This window comes from Rhinatrema bivittatum, chromosome 1 (genome assembly GCF_901001135.1).
Source record: "Rhinatrema bivittatum chromosome 1, aRhiBiv1.1, whole genome shotgun sequence".
NCBI classification, from domain to species: domain Eukaryota; kingdom Metazoa; phylum Chordata; class Amphibia; order Gymnophiona; family Rhinatrematidae; genus Rhinatrema; species Rhinatrema bivittatum.
Genome location: NC_042615.1, coordinates 645296997 through 645311448, shown reverse-complemented (window position 1 = coordinate 645311448; position 14452 = coordinate 645296997). Strand labels below are relative to the sequence as shown.

The window sequence follows — 14452 nt, the reverse complement described above, 5'->3', positions numbered from 1 at the left end:
TCTGTAATCTTTGACCTAAAAAGGTTTTATTTCGATTTTTCAAAAAGGTACTTAAGATCAAATCTCTATCTGAAGGTAAACTGAAAGATACAAATAAGGTGCCTCATTGTTCAATTAGTTCTTCTGTCGAAGTTTCCAAATAACCCGTCAAATCTAATTCTGTTTATCTTAGAACCCTCTTTCTTTACTTCACTTTCAGTTTTTAAAGGAACAAAGTAAATTTTTGAGATTGATAGCATTTTTTCAGAAGATAATAATAATACTTCCTTGAGATATTTTTTAAATTGCTCTTTAAGAGAGATTAATTTAACATTTGGGAATTTTATAACTCTCAGATTCAGGTATCGTAATTTATTTTCCATATTTTCTAATCTCCTTTTTAAAATTGATTCTGACTGAATCATTGTTGTTTGTACCTTCTGAACAGAAGTTATCTTATCTGTAATATCTTTTATTTGTGCTGTATGTTTATTAATTTTAGGTTCAATCATAGTTAACATATCTTGAGAGCTATTCATTGAAGAAGCTAATAAAGAGATTGATTTTTCCATTGTAGTTATAAGCTTGCCAAATTGATTCCAATGTAATTTTGTTGGGTTTATCTATTTTAGGTATATTAATGCCAGCAGTAACTGCCCCCACTCGACAAGTATTGGAAATCAATTGAATTTCCCCCGTCGGGTCATTCCCCTCCTCTATACTTCTTGTTAATTCCGCAGTTACTCCCTCTGCTTCCTTAGACCGTTTGGTGACTTCCACCAGGGCCAAGGAATGCTCCTGCGGATTTCCAAGTTGTGGAGGTAGAGGGATAACTGGTGCACCTGTTATTCGAGATTCAGGAATTGTTTAAAGAATTGTAAAGAGTAAAAGAATAAATATATAAGTCCAAACAAAGTCCAAAACAAAGTCGCAAACTAAGTCGCATGCGCCCAGGCGACGCACCGGCAGACGCGATGCGCCGCTATGACCAGAATTTAAACCCCAGTCAGGGTGACATCACACGGGAGGGCGTGGCTTCGGAGATGCCGTCGGGGCTAGCTTCAATAAAACTTTACCCCCGGGTCATCAAGCAGTTCTTTACGCCTCCTTACTGAAGTCTCACGAATTCTCTCCCCCAAATAAATTCAATTACAGTCCAGTTTAAGAACTCTCACCGGGCTGACATCACACGGGAGGGCGTGGCTTCGGAGATGCCGTCGGGGCTAGCTTCAACAAAACTTTACCCCCAGGTCATCAAGCAGTTCTTTGCGCCTCCTTACTGAAGTCTCACAAATTCTTTCTCCCCGATATTAGCCACATTTCTAAATTGTTCCAAAACCTCACCAAGTCCTCTTCCTCCCTTATTTCCACAAACACAGGATCATGACAGAGAAGGATCTGCTCTGCAAACATAACTGACAAAATTACTTTACAAGTGATAGTTACAATAGGAGTTTCCCCACCAATCTCAAATTCCTGCCGCCTCATACCACTTAATCTACCTTTTAGGTGAGGGGGTATATATACCCCTTAACACTTTAAATGCCACTGCCAGGTTTTAAAACCTAAAGAATGCAACCACAGATGTAGATGCAAAAGTAATGGGGCAGCCAAAGTTTTTCTAGAGTTATCTGTAATAACATATGCTTTTGTGTTCTAGATCAGCTACAGCTTACGGGTAGTCTTCACCAGTAGTCCTAAATAAAATGCATTGCAATAACCTACTTTTCTTTGAGGATAAACAGGGAAGCAGTCCTCACACATGGGTGATTACTCAAGCTACAGGCTGCCCAAAATTAAAAGAAAAAAACCTAAGAGTTCCGAAGGCACTACCAGTTTGGATGGCAGTAGTCCCACCCAATATAAACTACTATTCTTTTCTTCCTTCCATTAATATCTGACTTTTTTTTTTTTTTGAGGCAGCAGGACCTATAACAGGCTCTAGCAGGGAAAAGAGTGGGTTTTATACCTTAAACAGACTCCATTTATTTATTTATTTATTTATTTAAATGATTTATATACCGGAGGTTCCTGTATAATATACATATCACCCCGGTTCACAAGGAACAGTAACTGTCGCTACATTTAGCGGTTTACATAGAACAGAATAAGAATAAAACAGGAGTTTTTACATTGAACAAATTAAGTAAACAAGTTTTAACATTGCAAAAATTAATCTAAGTAGGTTACTTTTCTTCGTGTTCTTGGCTCTAGGGGAAAGCTTGTTTGAACAGCCAAGTCTTAAGGTTCTTTTTAAATGTAGAGTGGCATGGTTCCAGACGAAGGTCTGGAGGGAGCGAGTTCCAAAGTGAAGGGCCCGCTGTGGATAATGCACGTTTCCTCAGAACGGATTTCGCCGGTTGTGAGATTAGTCTGTTCTGATAGGCGCTTCTGGTTGGTTTCACGGATGTGTGTAGTTGAATTGGAAATGTTAGGTTGAGAGGTGCGATGTTGTGTAAGGCCTTATGTATCATCATTAAAGACTTAAACTGGATCCTGAATTTAATCGGAAGCCAGTGGAGATGGTGGAGGATTGGGGTGATATGATCTCTTTTTTTGGCATTTGATAGAATTCTTGCAGAGGCGTTCAGGACCATCTGGAGTGGTTTGATGGTGCATGCTGGTAGGCCTAGGAGGAGAGAGTTACAGTAATCCAGCTTAGTGAGAATGATGGCTTGTAGAACCATGCGGAAGTCTCTGTAAAGGAGGAGTGGTTTGAGTTTCTTTAAAGTTTGAAGTTTAAAGAAACATTCTTTTGTTGTGTTGTTGACGAATTTGTTGAGATTGAGATTCCATAGAATAAACTAATTGAAAGAACAGTTGTGCAACAACAGCCCATGCCAAAGGCAAGGGTGTGGTATGAACTGGTGGCGATAAGCCTAATTTGCCGTACAAAAACAAATGTAATCAGAGTTCCAGGACGGTGAGCAATAACATGCTCCACTAGACCTAGGTTCTCCTGGGAGCAGGAAAGGGTACAAATCACTAACAAAAAGAAAAAGTGCTCTTGGACCTAGACCACAAAGATTTTTTCAATATGGCAAAGATAGATGAATAGACAATCTAGAGCTAGAGAGCCCTCTACAAAGAAACTGTGGATCACTAGCATCTGAAGATCAAGAACAAATTTCTTGTACATACTTATGTCTGATGTTAGGCAGTGATGAACAATGGGCATAGAACCCAAGTAGTTGCTTTGAACATGTGGAAAAAAGAATCAGGGTTTGTGACAGACCCCACCTGCCTAATTACTACAAGGAAAATCTGAATTCCCAGGTCAAATAGAGTGGAAATAAGAATGCTGAAGCATGAAAGTGATACCAACTAGTGGGAGACCATTTTGAGACCTTAAGGGACAGTAGAAGGTGCAGCAGTGAGCTTCAACTGAAGACCACCCGATATAAGCACTCCTTTGACGGACATATACCCCACTCAGCAGGATAAGCCCAGGTGAAAGGGAAGCACATAGGCCAACTAAACGACATGCAAAAAAGCCAAAGGCATTTCAACTAGGATTCTGGCCCAAAAGCAGGAAAAGCGGGTGTATACCTTTCCCGATAACCATTCGTTAAGATTATTCCATTTCACATCATGGTTTTTACCCTGACATCTTATTTGGAAGACAGAAGAAACAAAGATATACAAGGAGGCAGACTTTGGGGCTCCAGGGACAGAGAAGCAGCCTCTAAGGTGTAGAGACTGACATTGGGTGGTACTCCAACCATACCAACCCTTTGATGAACGTCCAGTCAGGAAGCCTCTGACTCAGCCCATAGGTCCAACCTCCTCTCAGTAGACATGTGGTAATGTAAACTAAGAAGGTCAAATAAAACTCAATATTAACCCTAGACTCCAGTCAAAGGTGAGAATATCCTGAGGAAGAAGTCTGGAAACCTCTCTTCTAAGAGATGGAAACAAGAATGCTGCAAGAGCCAGCACCTGTGGAGAACTGGACTATTTCTCTGACCAGGGATCCCTGAGGGACCCAGACCAGGTTTAGTCTGACCGATAGAACAGAGTGCTCATCCACTTGGCACAGGGCTTCAAGGCCTACTGCTAAAGAGAGCTCATTTTTCAACAGAAAAACCTCTTGGTATATGAAGTAGAAAAAACATTGGTATGGACAAGGTTCATCTTATCAGCCAATAAATGCTCACACTTTCAGGATTACATGTATTGCTCCCCCTTTGGAAGAAAAGATGAAAATCCCCAAGCAACTTTACTTTGAGTGCAGAACCTCATATATGAGAGTCCCAAACCCAGGATGCATGCAACCATGGATAGTGTAAGTTGTGCCAGAGAACATCTGCATAATACAAATACCCGGAAGGTGTGGCTCTCGTAGCTGAATGTATATATGCCACTCAAGATGCAGAGGGGATGGAACCATACCCTCAGTAATTAGCATACCACTCAAGTGCTACACTGACTGGCGGGAGCGGTTGCAAAGTGAAACGTTCATCTTTTGCCCAGCAGGTATCGGAAAAGGCACTCCCCTCACGTGGGAGAAATCCATACCTGTTGCTGGGGAGTGGTATCCAATGAGAAGGAATCTGTCAATACTTCAAGAAACCATAGTTTATGAAGCTCCCCACATGCCACGAGGTATTGCAAAGAAGTAGAGCGAGTGCCTCTCTCTGATGGGTCCCCAGATCCAGCGGGATACTTAAAACGTTTAAGGAAGAAAGCAGCCACTCAGAAGCAAAGCCATTTGGAGATAGGAACGTGAAAACATTCCCTTTCCTAAGCAGAAAGTAAGGCGCCGAGAGGGAACCTATTATGTTGTCTTTCTGAAGCCAAAAGTCATACCCCCTACATCCCGAGGGGGATAAAGATCTCAACTTTAACTGATTCAACAGAATATGAGCAACTAGACTCCTCTCCCATACCTGGACAAAGCCACGCACCAGGGTTTGACTCAGTGACACTATCAGGGTCCAGCAACAAAGCCCTGATCCCGGACCCTCCTACTCTTCATATGAGAATGAGAAACAGCTGCTGACTTATGAAAAGACAGAGGTGGGCTCATCCCCCTCACTACAATGTCCTACTGGTGACAAAGCAAATAGCTGGTGGCCGAATAATCAAACACTACTGACACAACAGCAACCAGCTATAGGAACGCCAGGTCTATCTGATCCTTCTTTTCCTTTCCCAGCTAGGAGCCCTGCAAGGAGCTGCTCCGACCTATGGTCAACCAAAGGCTGTGCTACCAAGCGGCATAGCCCCTGCAAGCAAAGGAACTTATGGTAGTATGAAAGGAGATGTAGATCATAAGCTAATATGAGAGGGAACCTGTGGAGGCCTGTCCCCTCTCCGTGAGGAAGGTAAACAAAGAGGGACCAAGCCTCTGTTCTAAACTCCCGAAACCCATCCAAAATGGTGGGCCCGGAGTAAATAGGAGCCCACTTATGCATGAAGGGCCACAGACATTTTAGTGCACTGGCGACTGTGGAGTACCAGCCTGTGATGCCTCCTGTCGCAAAATAACACACAGCAGAGTGAAGTGATTGGCATTAGCATCTAATCTCAGATGGTGACTGCATTGCCTTGCACTTGTGTAATGGTACACCACCTCTCTGTTAGAGGCATACATGCACTAGATATCACAGCACCACCCCTGGGTCTGCATTAGTATTGCAGCCCATGCCCCAGAGTGAACTGGCAATTATGCTGCCGGAACCTGTGGTGATGATCTGCGAAGGGGCTGACTGTCTACCAATGCAGAGTGCGATAGTGCTAATCCTATCGGCGTTCAGTACCACAGAGTGCCCCATGGTGCCAACCACTCAAAGGCACCATGCACAACTGGCAGGTCTCACTGGCCCTCTGCACTGGAGCACTTGGCTTGGGTAGCCCAACATTGCTATATAACACCCTATGGCGCATGTACAGACAGCGATAGACATTGTCGACATCCTTTATGGTGCCTACTGTGTTTGAAGGTGGCAATGACAACCTGGGAGTTGACAGTGCACATCACACCCACCACAACATAGATGGCACCAATGGCTATCTCTTTTCTAAACTGAAGAACTGTGGCCAGCAGAGCCTCTCTTCATAGAAAAGAAGTTCCATCCCCTTTATAAGTTTTCTCACTCTCACCTTTTCTAGTTCTGCTATGTCTTTGAGATGGGTCGACCAGAACTGCACATAAATACTTTAAGTATGGTCACTCCATGGCTCAATTCAGAGGCAACACTATATTTTCCATTTTAATCTCTATTCCTATTTGGTTCATTCCTAACATTCTATCTGATTTTTGGACCACTGCTGTACAGTGAGCCGAGGATTTCATTGTATTTTCCACAAGGACTTCAAGGTCCTTCTTCTGGTTAGTGACTCCCAATACAGAACCCAGCACTATGCGCCCATAGTTGGGATTATTTTTCCCTATGTGCATCACTTTGCACTTTTCCACATTAAATTTCATAAGCCATTTCGATGTCCAGTCTCCTAGTTTCATAATCCACTTTTAACAAATTTGAATAATTTTGTGCCACCTGCAAATTTGATCACCTCACTCATTCCTTTTCCCAGATCATTTATGAATATGTTAAACAGCACAGGTCCCAATACGATACCCTGAGGTATTCCACTAACATCCCTTCTCCATTTGGAAAACTGACCATTTCTGGCTTTTTAACCTGTGAACAATCCACAACAGAATACTTCCTCCTATGCTATTAGTTTATTTCCTCTCATGGAGTACTTTGTCAGAAGTCCAAATACACTGAATCAACTGGCTCATCTTTATCTAAATGTTTATTTACACGTTTAAAATTCTAAAAGAGTGATAAGACAAGACTTCTCCCATGGTAAAACCATGTTCTCTCTTCTCCATTAAGCCATGGCTATCTAAATGGCCAATGATTTTGTTTTTAAAAATGTCTTCTACCATTTTGCTCAGCACCATCTTCAGGCTCACTGGTCTAGTTTCCCGGTACCCTTTTTAAAAATCGTCACATTGGCCAACTTCAACTCTTCAGAAATCATGGCTGCTTTAAATGATAGGTTAGAGATTACTAGTAACAGGTTAGCATATTCATGTCTTAGGTTTTTAGAATTATGCGTAGATGCCATCTGGTCCTGGTTGAATTGTTATGCTTCCGTTTGTCAATCTCTTCTATTACATCCTCCATTATCACAGATATTTGCTTTAGTTGCTCATAGTCTCTATTATTAAATAAAGATGAAGGTAAATAATTCACTGAGATTTTCTAACGACAATAACAAACAAAAAATCTTCAAATACCGTCCTCCCTTTCAAACTAATCTCCTCCTTCATGAGCTGGGACATCAACTAGCGAATCTTGATCTATCAAACATAAATAACGCTATTCAATCCTGGTCTCTTATCACTGAAAAAACTGCCAATATCGTTAACCCAGAGAAAATCAAACGTCTGAAGAACAAAAAAGAAAATCAAAACCCTTGGTACAACTCCACCCTAAAAAACATGAAAATTGCTCTCAGGAAAATTGAAAAAGAATGGCAAAAAAACAAGCTCCCCTTAACTCTACAGAAGTACCGTACTCAACTAGCTGCATATAAAAAATCTATCCAAAACACAAAACGGGACTACTATGGTAAAAAAATAATAAACTCCACTAATAAATCAAAATCCTTGTTCAACATTGTAAATAACCTCATCACAGATAACGCCATCTCTACTGTTCCTGTCTCCAAAAGAAACCTAAGCCAAGACTTAGCTATCTTTTTCAACGACAAAATCTCCAAAATCATAGATTCCCTCAACTCTACATCAAACTTGCCTTTGCAAATGCAAACCTCAACAAATAACATCTCTCCCTGGTTCGAATTCAGACACATATCCATTTTGGAAACTGAAAAAATGATTAAAAAAAATCAACCCTGCACGACATGATTTAGACTCCATTCCCACTCGAGTTCTTAAGGAAATTGCTCATCCTTTAGCCCCAACAATTGCAGCAATCATCAACAAATCCCTAGATGAAGGTGAGCTACCTCCCATGCTTAAAATTGCCACTATCACTCCTCTTTTAAAGAAAAAATACCTCAACCCTGACGACCTTAACAATTACTGCCCAATTTCTAACCTACCCTTCTTTGCCAAATTGACTGAGAAGGCGGTACTGAAACAACTCAATGATCATTTGGATGACAACAAAATCCTTTACCCCACCCAATTTGGTTTTAGAAAAAACCACAGCACTGAAACCCTCCTACTCAACCTTTCCAATACAATTCTAAGAGGTCTTGACAACAAAAAAGGATATTTACTGATTCTTCTAGACCTCTCCGCAGCCTTCGATACGGTGGACCACAATTTGCTTATTTCTAGTCTGGAAACCATCAGTCTCGCTGAAAAAACCCTAAGTTGGTTTTCTTCCTTCCTGAAAAATAGATTTTTCAGAGTCTCTTACAACAACTCTTCTTCAAATGCCATCCCCCTCAATACTGGTGTACCACAAGGATCAGCTCTCTCTCCCATTCTGTTTAACATTTACCTTATTCCGCTATGCCATCTCCTATCCAAACTTGATATTACCTATTACATGTACGCCGATGATATTCAAATTCTCATTCCAATTTCCTCCTCCATTGAAGATTCTATGTCCAGTGCTGCATCACTCCTTGATTCAATCAGAAACATGTTACTACAGCTCAAATTATGCTTAAACATGAACAAAACCGAATGCATTCTAATCGCCAGAAATAATGTCAGACCAAAACTTATCCCACCTTTCCAATTTGACAATACCACCATCCAACTCAAAGACAACGTTAAGGACTTGGGCTTCTGGATTGATAGCGATCTAAACTATAAAATACACATCTCTTCAAAAATAAAAGAAGGATTTCACAAATTACATGTAATCAAACACCTAAAACCTCTGCTTCACCCCCATGATTTCAAAACCGCCCTTCAAACCCTAATCTTCTCTGGTCTGGACTATTGCAATTCTCTACTAATTGGCTTACCTAAATCATCCCTAAGACCCTTGCAACTTCTTCAGAATGCTGCTGCCAGAGTCCTGACGGGTAAAAGAAAATTTGATCATATCTCACCCGTACTCAAGCAATTACAATGGCTCTCAATTGAACAAAGAATCGAATTTAAGATCCTCTCAACTTTACAGAAAGCAATATACAAAGCAGACTACACCGCACTTGATGACATCATTCATATCCAGTACTCTCCACGCACAACAAGATCAACTAGTAAACTACAGCTAGTGATTCCATCACTCCCTCATGCTAAACTCTCGTCCACCAGAAACAGAGCCATTTCTATCATCGGCCCAAAACTATGGAACTCCTTACCTCAGTTCCTCACCTCCCAAGAAAACCCAAAATCTTTTAAGAAAGAACTAAAAGCCTGGCTCCTCTGCCAATCTCATACTGACAGCCTGCACAACAATCTCAAAACTTAATCCCACAGCTTCCCATATTTTGTCATTTATTCCCCCCTCTGTCTAATCTCCCTGTTTCCTACAGATATCTAAGTCTATTTTTTCATTATACTTGAACTCAGTCTATTTAATGTACCTATCCTTTGGTACATCTTATCTGCTATGCTCAATGTGTTTATCCTTTGGGATATCTTGCCCTGTTCTTATGTTTGACATGACAGTTCTCAGATTGTTAATTGTTGTTTTCTCTTCAATGTCTTCAATTAGTTTTATGTAACATGTTGTTATAATCTGTAAACCGGAGTGAAGGCTACTCTGCTCTACCTCGGTATATAAAAAAAAATGCTAAATAAATAAATAAATAAATAAATTTTCTATTTCCTTGAACTGTCTGAGTACCCCTTTTGCCACTCAGCCATCTAGCAGCCCAACTAACTCTGTCACAGGCATTTTGATTCACATGTACTTGAAAAAGATTTTATTTGTTTTTGCCTTACTGGCTTTTTTTTTTCCAGGTCTGTTTTGGCCTGTCTAACTACTGTTTTACATCTAAATTGTCAGTGCTTTGCTTTTGCCTATTTTTTTCATTTGGGTCTATTCTATTAGCTTTAACTGTCTCCTTTATCTCACCATTAAACTGTGCTGGCAGTAATTTGGTCTTCCTTTGACCTTTTTTCATGCAAGCAGTACATTTTATCTGGATTTCCAAAATGGTATTTTTAAACAATAATAAATCACAAATCAAAAAAGAGTCAAAAAATGAATGCACATATGTATGGTCAGCTGAAAACCTTTTGTGGAATTAAAATGTAAAGCTAGTATGTAGAATTCAAATTATCTTGGAGAACGTTCCTTTAAACCACTGATATGTATTTGCATATTTTTATAATCCTCCACCACTATAAAATGTTCAGGGGAATTACAGAAAAACATTCAAAAAATACAAACTAAAATAATATAATCAGTTATAATTTGAAAACAATTGTAGTACAAACATAATAATAATTGGGTAAAACAGACAATGACACAACTTTGAACAGCCTTATAACAGAGTTACTCCTGGGGGCATTCTGTGCAACGCAGAATTTGCATAGAATTCCCCTTCTGCACAGAATTTACTTGACTCTGTGTAGAATTCATGAAAAGCTGGCTCACAAATGCAGCAATAAAATAAGCAGGCGGGAGGAAGAGGAGACAGCTGGAGCTGGTTCAGTCTTCTTGAACTGTGCGATTGCCCAAACTCCAGCACTGTTTGCTTGAGGCTTTGAGAACAGCATGAGAGTTACAGTGTGAACTGTACGGTACCTAGAAAGTACCTGTACGGTACCTAGAAAGTTCCGCGGTGCAAGAAGACAACAGTTGTTTTGGGAGTGGCTCCTATTGACAAGCTGGGCAAGGCAGGAAAGGGAGAGAAAAGAGAACTTCTGTAAAACCTTTTGAAGGCTGATGGAGAAACGGATGGGAAGAGAGATTGGAAGAGAGCTATTTACAATTTACCTCTAAAGAGTACAGGGAAACACTAGCTGAATGTCAATCAGGCAGGCTAGATACGGGTATTTCCTTAGCAAGAGAGGTATAGGGTCCTATAGCAAAGCAAGGCAGGGTCTTCTGCTTGTCTGGCCACCTCTCCCTTGGGTTGAGCCCGTAGGCTCTGGTTGTTGGCAGGACATCTCTAGCAGGATACATGGCAGGATGTGGTTAGGACAGAAAGTGGTCAGACAAAGTCAGACCGCAAGCAGAGGTTGGGGCAAGCAGCAATTAAGATCAGTCCAAGAAAGGCTGACTGGGAAGGCAGACAAAAGCAGGACAGGTAACAAGGCTGGACAGAGAGGTGAGGCAAGGCTAGGAAGAGCAAGAGCACAGAGAGACAAGGCAGGAACAGAGTAGAACACAAAGGCAAGAACAGGACAAAACAAGACATGGTACACAAAAGCAGGGGGACCACTGGGAGACCCAACCAGAGTAAGGACAAGGCAAGAGAAATACAGAAAGGCTAGGCTTCCGGGATACCTAGATTCACAGGCAAGAAGGGCCACCAGGAGACCAAAAGGAAGGAGGGGGGCCCAAGAGAGGCCTGGCCAGGTCAGGAACACAAGAACAGGACAAGGAATACATAGACACAGGCAAACTGGAACCAATGGCAAGACAAGGTAAACAGGAATCTTTGGCAAGGAGAGATGCTTGCAAGATGACCAAAGCAAACAGCCAGAGTGACACAATGTTGAGGCATCGAGCTATAACTGAGGCAGGCTTATAAGGGACTGCCCTTCCTCCATCATATAGCCTTCAAGGCAGAGAATAGAGCGGGTATGAGCATAGCTCACTGAGGGCCCCTGCTGGCGGGGGGGGGGGGGGGGGGGCTGCCTAACAGTCAACATCGTGATACTGAAAAAGTGGCCTGTTAGAAAAGGGTAGGTTGATTTACTGTAACTGTAATGTGCCGGTTTACTACTATTGCATCACTTCCATCAACACTTACTGAGGTTTCATAAAGAACCTGTTTTAGCTAAACAAAATGTCAGCTCACTCTTACTGCTGCTTTAATGCTGTTACTAACAGCAGCATGGTAATAGCAGCAATTTAAGGGGGAAAGGGGGCTATGTTAGTGGAGAGATAGGCTGGGGGAATGACCTGTTGGAAATTGAGTGACAAAATATATGTGTGTGTTTGTGATGGTAGGCGCCAGAGTTTGGGGATATGGAATGTGAGGGGAGGGAGTGTAAGAGAATGAGGGGAGAGTGAGTTTTGGGGGGACACATTGGGGAGGTAAAGCAAGATTGTGTACGCTGACAATAATCTACTGCCTAACAGTTAGAGATTCTGGTTTTCAAGGATTTTAATGTGGCAATCTACAGCACCCAAGAGGAATTGAAGACAGCACTGCCTTCTTTCAACTGTTGTCATTTGTGGTAACAGCCATGGACACCGCGTGCTGCTGCCAAGTATCAGCAGTTGGAAGAAATCAGCACTGCCTGCAGCTTGGATGGCTAAAGTAAAATTGCCGAAAATCAGAAGCCCTTGCTATGATATAAACCAACCTAATAAACCTAATAAACCATCTATCCAACCAGAACTACAATATCTCTTCAATTCCCAGAAAAAATAAAAAAAGGAGGTGGCCTAATGCTTATATCTAAAAAAAACCTTCAGCTAAAACTTCGTCCATCTACCATTCCTCCACCTTTTGAAATTGCTATATATGACTCACCAAAACTTCAGATATGCATCGTCTACTCTCCACCAGGAGCACTTGAGAAAAACTGCTCACCTCTAATTGAATTTCTAATAAATAACATCTCCCTCAACAAACCCATCATCTTACTTGGCGACTTCAATATACACTTCAACTTACCCTCCCAATCTAAAACCTGCCAAATGATCATTGATGCACTTTCAGCTCTAAATCTTAAACAAATAATCCAATCTCCAACTCACAAAGCAGGCCACACAATTGACCTCATCTTTATCAATACTGAAATTTGGAAATCTTTCTCTACTCACACTAAAGAAATACCTTGGTCTGACCATCACCTAATCCAAGCTGAACTACTCGCCAACCTCAACCTAAAAACGCCTCAAAGCACCCCAAAAGTAATATCTTACCGTCCACCATTTAACATAGATCTTCTACAAAAAACTCTTCAATCAGAACTAATAAACATCAACCTATCTAATGCCGATAATGCTATCTTATCATGGCTAAATATCACAAAAAAAGTAGCAGACAACATTAATCCCACCATTACAAAATATAAACAACAGTCCAAACACAACAACCAATGGTACAATGAAAATATCAGAACTGCCAAACGTCTACTCAGAAAAAAAGAAAGAGAATGGCGGAAAAACAAAAACCCTACCACACTAAATAACTATTGGAACAACCAATAAACTCTCCAAATTTCATCATAACCCCAGAATGCTATTCACAATAGTTCAAAAACTTACCAAAACCACCCAAGATTCTACATGCACCAAACATGGAAGTGATGACTTTGCGGACTTCAACAACAAAATAGCTCATCTCATCCAATCCAACATAACCAACAACAACCAGAACATCAAACTCAACAGCATGATAACTTCATCCTGGTCAAACTTTGACATCTCCTCCACTCTTGAAATTAGAACTATAATAAACAAAATGAACCCAGCCAACCATCCATTGGACACCATCCCAATAACCTACCTCAAAACAATCGAACCAACCATTTCTAAAACCATCACCAAAATCGTCAACTTATCATTGACTGAAGGCTACTACCCCAAATGCCTCAAATCTGCTATCATCAAACCAATCCTCAAAAAGAACAACCTAGATCCAGAAATCCTCACCAACTACCGCCCTATATCAAACCTTTCATTTCTGGCCAAAACCATTGAAAAAGTTGTACACACTCAACTAGATGATTATCTGGAGACAAACAACATCCTACATCCATCCCAATATGGATTTAGAAAAAACCTAAATACAGAATCTCTCCTCATCTCCCTAAATGACATTATTATCAGAGGCTTTGACAAAGGTGAAAAATACCTACTCATACTCCTTGACCTATCAGTCGCTTTCAACACAGTAAACCACAATATACTGTTAGAACGATTGTCAAACATTGGCCTTTCTGGTACTACATTACAATGGTTCTCGTCCTACCTCTCTGATCGTTCATACCAAGTAGTGATCAACAACACCCCATCAAAAATGATTGACCTCAAAACTGGAGTTCCACAAGGTTCAGCTTTATCCGCTACCCTCTTCAACATTTACCTCCTACCCATCTGCCAACTACTAAAAGATCATGGAATCTCACATTTCCTCTACGCTGATGACATTCAGCTTCTAATTCCCATTCAAAACTCAATTGAAGACGCATACAAAAAAACATCAGATCTACTTATCTCAATCAAGCACTTACTAAACTCCCTGAAACTCATAATCAACTTCGACAAAACTGAAATCATACTCATGGATAAAAAACCCAATCCAACTCCGCCACCCCTGACAATCCTAGATAAACAAATGACAACTATAATCCCTACCACCCATACCAGGAACCTTGGAGTTACCATCGATG

General features: G+C 41.0%; 1 protein-coding gene across 2 annotated transcripts in view; it reads right to left on the bottom strand.

The window, feature by feature from the left end:
- CHD1 (chromodomain helicase DNA binding protein 1) overlaps positions 1-14452 on the bottom strand; it is a 330081-nt gene that overhangs the window by 276836 nt on the left and 38793 nt on the right. The window lies entirely within an intron of this gene.